The sequence below is a fragment of the Oryctolagus cuniculus genome, chromosome 3 (assembly GCF_964237555.1).
Source record: "Oryctolagus cuniculus chromosome 3, mOryCun1.1, whole genome shotgun sequence".
NCBI lineage: Eukaryota > Metazoa > Chordata > Mammalia > Lagomorpha > Leporidae > Oryctolagus > Oryctolagus cuniculus.
The window spans coordinates 35,116,049-35,122,692 of record NC_091434.1 but is presented as its reverse complement, the minus strand read 5'-3'; the positions used below and the strand labels follow the sequence as shown (position 1 = coordinate 35,122,692).

Below are 6,644 nucleotides of genomic sequence, written 5' to 3'. Positions count from 1 at the left end.
TAATATATAAGGTTTAAAAATTACCTCCAGTCATGCGTTCGTTAGTCATCGAATGTTAGATCCAGAAGAACCTTAGTAGTTACTCAGTCTCTCTATCCATTAGCATTTCAGAAGAGGAGGATCCTGAAACAGAATTTAAGTTTTCCCTCAAAGGATCCTGATCAAGCTTTGTTGCTTTAATAGCTTCCTGGGAGAGTATTTATTTTATTGGATTTCATACTAATATCCAAGTATTATAAATAGTTTGGATTTAGACAGATCAGATGGAGTATATTTAAGTTGTTAATATGGAGTTTCTTAATCTCTTGAGAAGCATGCATGGGGCATGATTTGAAGTAGGGCTGGTTGAGTTGAGATGATCTTTCCAGGCCATATATATATATATGTATATATATATATATAAATTGGACAGGCAGAGTGGACAGTGAGAGAGAGAGAGAGAAAGGTCTTCCTTTACCGTTGGTTCACCCTCCGATGGCCGCTGCGGCTGGTGCGTTGCCGGGAAGCCAGGAGCCAGGTGCTTCCTCCTGGTCTCCCATGCGGGTGCAGGGCCCAAGGACTTGGGCCATCCTCCAGTACACGCCTGGGCCACAGCTGGACTGGAAGAAGGGCAACAGGGACAGAATCTGGCACACCAACCGGGACTAGAACCCGGTGTGCTGGCGCCGCAGGCAGAGGATTAGCCTAGTGAGTGGAGGCGCCAGCCTCCAGGCCCTATATTTATTTATGGTGGCAGTCCCATGCAATGGTGATTAAATGGAAAGAGCATGTGACTTTGCTGATTGACAGTACTTAAAAGCCAATAACAGCATCAAATGGTCTAGCTATGTATGAAATATGCAAATCACCACTGGAAAGGTAAAAAGATGTTTCCTTTATTTGATCACAGTGATACATAATTTTTTTTCACTGCTTGATGCTGATCTCTTTTATCATCTTAAAGACTCAAGTATCTACTTTATACACTGATCAAATGTGATTTGTGAGAGAAGAAAGTGTTATTGGGAAATGATGTGTATGGGAGTCTATATCTCCATTAGTGATGAGTGTTTTGGTCTGTTAGGTTCATTTCATTGTGAATATGGAATCCTCTTGAGGAAAATGTGAGAAGAATCTCATTTAGAAATTCTGGACTGGAGCCCAGGGGTGTCCATTTGCTCCTCCCCTCATCTCCCATCCAGAAGATTTGATATGAGTGGTTGAAAACCAAACTTTGGCAAGTACAGTGACAAGTTGAATTGTTTCTGATCTTGCAAAGAAAAATATTCCTCTAAAGATTCTTTATGTGAAAAAGAAATATTTAGTTTATTAGGGCACTGGAAGTTTCTGTTTGTTGCCAAATATAAAATTGGAGCCCTAGAGCTGAATGTATTTGTCTTTATAGCGATTATATTTAGGAATACCTAGAAACCTAAGAAAACAAAATATTCCAGTGAATTCTTTGATGCACTATGAGGTTTTCTTTTGAATGTAGACAGTTTATTTTTGTTGGCTGTGATCCTTTTTATCCAGTCTTGTAACACTGGGCTGAGACGTGGAGGCAATTAACATATTTCTTCTCTAGGATCAAAGAATACCGAAAATAGTAAAAGAAAACAATACTATGTGGGTATTCAGTCTTATCTTTATAACTTTTTTGTAGTCTCTCTTTCGTTCCTCAGATATTTTGGAATTATCTTTTAAAGACATGTATTTGATGTTTTGGCCTTATCTCCATGATGACTATATGTGCATAATATCCAGCGGATGCCCTTGGTCTACCCTTCAGCCGTTGGTTGTCACAGCATTTTCTGACGAGGTCACACAAATATGAAAGCAGGTTGCAGAAAACACTGCTTCATCTTCCCAGTGGTTGCCACACCTGCCCAGGCACCCTGACAGAGAGGCTTCTGTGTGCTGTGGGTAGGCTCCCTACCATTTATCTACTTTTTTCTCTCTCTCACTGCCTTTTCCAAGGCCTCCCCAGATGAACATTTTAGCTGTGGTGGCAGAGAAAGTGCCCTTGGGTTGAGAAGCATGTAAACTTAAGTAGGCTGTGAGGCTGTGAGCCACATAAAATGCTAAGCATGATGATTAGTTGGATAACTACCATAATACCTCTTACTGTAACTATAGTTTAGAATATTCCTAGCTGAATGGTATTAATTTAAATGTTTCTAAGAATGCCCATCAAATATCGGGCACTGATTGTATGCTAGATTTTGGCATTGCAGGCAAGAGGAGGGACAGATACTTAGTGTAGCACTAAACTTGTGCTAGGGTTTTAATGCTTTCAACAAGTCAGGGTGTAGATGATTAGGTTCCATCTCATAGAAGAAGAAAATGAAGTGCGTGGTATAGGCATTTCAAGCCAGAGCTGCCCTGGTTGATTAGGGTCATATGGTCACTTTGCAAAATAGTATTGGGAGATGAACACTCACATTGAGGGAAGTACAAGAACAACAAATATTAAATATACTCTTCTGCGCACTATAAAATAAACCTGGAAATCTTGTACTTTTATCACATAAAAATAATACATAAAATGAGTTTTTTTAAAAAAGTAAAGAAGTAGACGCAGTGTTTCATTTGTGTCTTTTGACTATTTTGTTTTGAATCTAACTAATCATACTGGCTTACATTGCCATTTATTTTGGATTTTTGTGTTTGTTTTGAGCTCCTCAATAAGAAATGATATTAAGAGAAAAGTGAGGTTGCCTTTCCATTGTCACCCTTTAAAACTGTTTGAAAACATTTTTTTAAAAATGTTATAAAGGATTGGTGCTGTTGTTAAATTTTGTATTATCATATGCAAACCCAAACTCCTTTTGTTTGATATATGATTTGAGTTTACTTTAGTAAAATCTCTGTTTTAAGTAGATGTTCTTTCTGAATGTCATAATTTTAAACCCCAAATTATTTTGCTACATTGACTTAGAATTTCACTGCTTTATTTTTTTTTTCAAATTAAAATAGGTATTTGTAGATTGCCTACAAATTATTACCATGTCTTAATAAACCCCTTTTGAGGACTTTGGATTAATTTCCATTTGAATTATAATAAACTATACACATGTCAAACAAGACTATTGTTTGAATAAAAGAAATACTAATCATGTCATATTTCTGCATCATATCCTGATTTATCTTTCGATTTCAACTTCAGAAGTGGCTTCTTAGACTGTTTCCATGAGCTTAAGGCAGAATTCAGAAAACTTAGGACAATGTGTGAGGCAGAACATTTTCAATGTGAACAGAATGTTCTGTTCTAATCCCTTCTCACAGTATCTTGTCTATTTTTTAAAGTGCTAAAAAATAGTAATGATATTAATGATTTATTTCAAAAACCTAGTGCCAGTTAACTAATGAATATTCTTCTTAATCAGTGTTAATTGACAAATTTCCTGCTCCTGCAAACTCAGTGCTTACATAATGGCTTCATTTTGATGACTCCCGACTTCCCTTGTATGTTGTGGTCCTGTTGAGTTGATTTTGTGTTATTCCCTGAATTCCCTAGTCTGGAGCTAGATGGAGCTATCAGATCTTCTGTAAATGTGTACAATGCAGTGGTTCCTTTCCCGGTCTCCCTGTGACAGTAAGTAGATTAATGCCTCTGTTAAAGCCTTTCTGCTACTTTGCTCTTAAAAAGAAAGTGGAAGAAAATGGACTTTTAAATACAGTCATTAAAATGGACAGATTATCACAAGTTCTCCAGCGTTCGCTACTGAGCATCACCAACAAGCATACTCTCCTAAAACCAAAACAGAGAAAAATACACAGCTACACATACCTCTACCTTTAACACTGTTAACTGGGAACCAAATTAATTTTGTTGTAATTGAACATGCAAGTACTTTTGTTTGCTTTTCCAAATGAGTATAGTTCTCAAAGAAATCCACAAAATACAGAAAACAATGAAAGGAACATGTCGATTGTTTCTAGAGTCCTCTGTCACATTTCATATCCATTCAGGTTTCATAGATACAAAGATAGAAGGTTACATGCATTATTATATAAAGTATTCTGTATGCATATGTTTATGTATAATTATATAAGAATGTGGAAAATGCTTCACAAAGGGGGATTAAAAGTTTTGTCTAGTGTCTGTGGTTAGGTTTGGAGGTCATGATGTCCACAGTTTCCTTGCTTGAAGGGGCATTGAGAAAGCTCTCGTTGGAATCTGATCCACACCTACAGAATGCTTGGTGAGGTGATGCTGTTCATTTTATGTGTGTATTTTGGGTTCTGCTCAGTCCTTCATTGGGCCAGCTCTGTGCTTTTCTTCATTTATTTGATGTGTTCAAATCCTGAGAAATTGCCCAGATTGTTTTGTTACTGCATAATATCTGTTAGGACAGAAGTTGTTAAAGGTCATCTGCTTACTTTGAGAAACTGTTTGTAATACATTCTTCTATTTGATTCTCTAATTGGATTAAACTTAGTTCTGTGCTATTCAGATATTTGGATAATTGTGTGAATAATTTTCATTTACCTCTTGGCAAATGCTTCTGCTGAAATAAAATACTTATTTGAATTCCATATTCTCTTTATCTTGCTTTTTACATTACTTGTAAACTTACTTCAGTCTTTTATTCTGAGCTGCATCTCTTTAAACTTTACTTAACCTCTATATTCTGCCTTCACTTATTTCTAAAATCTTAAAAGGAGAAAAGAGCATAAAAAAAGAAGAGTTTCCAAAGGCAGTGAAGGATAAGGAGGTGGTTTTTGGTTTGGATTGTATAAGCAGCTCCTCACAAAAAAGAATGTTACCTACAGATAAACAGATAAAAAGGTAATAATTATAACATAACTAATGATGATTAATCAATAGGAAATAGATAAACAGATAACATGACTAGACAAATAAGATAAATGGATAAAGAGAAATAGACAAAAAGATAAATAGGTCATTTTAGATAAATACACAAATAAATAAATATGAATAGAGAAAATATATTAAAAGGTAATAATTATAAAATAACTAATAGTGATCAATCAATACATATAGACACTTGAGCCACTACAAAGGCTGCCCTGGAGCTTATATCCCTGACAGGCTGAGGTGCAAGGCCTGCTTTTTCTTGTTGTACAAACAGTTTGGCTAGGCTTCATTATCCATCCCTTTCCCCAAAGAGGGCTTGAATGCCAGTAGGTCCTCACAGTTAAAAATCCGAGTTTATGGTGAAACCTGTTAGACTTAGCTTAGCAGGGAAGGAACCTATAGCTCAGGAGGTCCTAGCCCCTGCTCTGAAATCCTGCAGCTGGTAAAGAGATTTAGATTCGGTTGTCTGATTCTTAAGTCAGTGTTTTCCCAAGCCATTCATTATTCATGTGTCCAACAGGACGCCTCACCTGTTTGCAGCATTTTGTTGAGCACATATTTTAGACCAACCATATATAAATTGCTGAGTATTTAATGGTGAGGCCAGCAAGGTCTGTGCATTCATTCAGGTAGTCCCGATTCTTGTGAGAGGAAACACACAGTAAGTAAGCTGGAAAAACAAAAAACACCATCAAATAAGTATGTGGTAATAAAGGAAGCAGGCAGGATGGTGTGCAATGACATTAGGTAGGTGGGTCAGGGAATGTCTGTCTGCAGAAGTCACACCTGAGTCCACATTATGCTGCAGCAAATAGAAGAAAGAATAGATGTCAACAACAGGAGTCACTGTGCACCTACTCCCCATGTAGGATCTCTGTCCTTAATGTGTTGTACTATGCAAATTAATGGTAAAACTACTACTCAAACAGTACTCTATACTTTGTGTGTCTGTCTGGGTACAAACTGTTGAAATCTTTACTTAGTATATACTAAGTTGATCCTCTGTATATAAAGATAATTAAAAATGAATCTTTTTTTTTTTGCTTTCAAACTTTTATTTAATGAATATAAATTTCCAAAGTACAGAATATGGATTACAATGGCTTCCCCCCAATAACATCCCTCCCACCCGCAACCCTCCCCTTTCCCACTCCCTCTCCCCTTCCATTCACATCAAGATTCATTTTCAATTCTCTTTATATTCAGAAGATCAGTTTAGCATACATTAAGTAAAGATTTCAACAGTTTGCTCCCACACAGAAACATAAAGTGAAAAATACTGTTTGAGTACTAGTTATAGCATTAAATCTCAATGTACAGCACACTAAGGACAGAGATCCTACATGAGGAGTAAGTGCACAGTGACTCCTGTTGTTGACTTAACAAATTGACACTCTTGTGTATGGCGTCAGTAATCACCCTCGGCTCTTGTCATGAGCTGCAAGGCTATGGAAGCCCCCTGAGTTCACTGACTCTGATCATATTTAGAAAAGGCCATGGTCAAAGTGGAAGTTCTCTCCTCCCTTCAGAGAAAGGTACCTCCTTCTTTGATGACCCATTCTTTCCACTGGGATCTCACTCGCAGAGATCTTTCATTTAGGTGTTTTTTTTTTTTTTTTTTCCTCCAGAGTGTCTTGGCTTTCCATGCCTGAAATAGTCTCATGGGCTTTTCAGCCAGATCCGCATGCCTTAAGGGCTGATTCTGAGGCCAGAGTGCTGTTTAGGACATCTGCCATCTATGGGTCTGCTGTGTATCTCACTTCCCATGTTGGATCATTCTCTCCCTTTTTTATTCTATCAGCTAGTATTTGCAGACACTATTTTTGTTTATGTGATCTCTCTC

The 6,644-nt window shown here is 37.1% G+C and overlaps 1 protein-coding gene across 6 annotated transcripts in view; it reads left to right on the top strand.

Moving 5' to 3' along the window:
• The window catches only part of PARD3B (par-3 family cell polarity regulator beta), a 1,151,792-nt gene that overhangs the window by 340,654 nt on the left and 804,494 nt on the right, over nt 1–6,644 (top strand). The gene's annotated exons all lie outside the window — the stretch shown is intronic.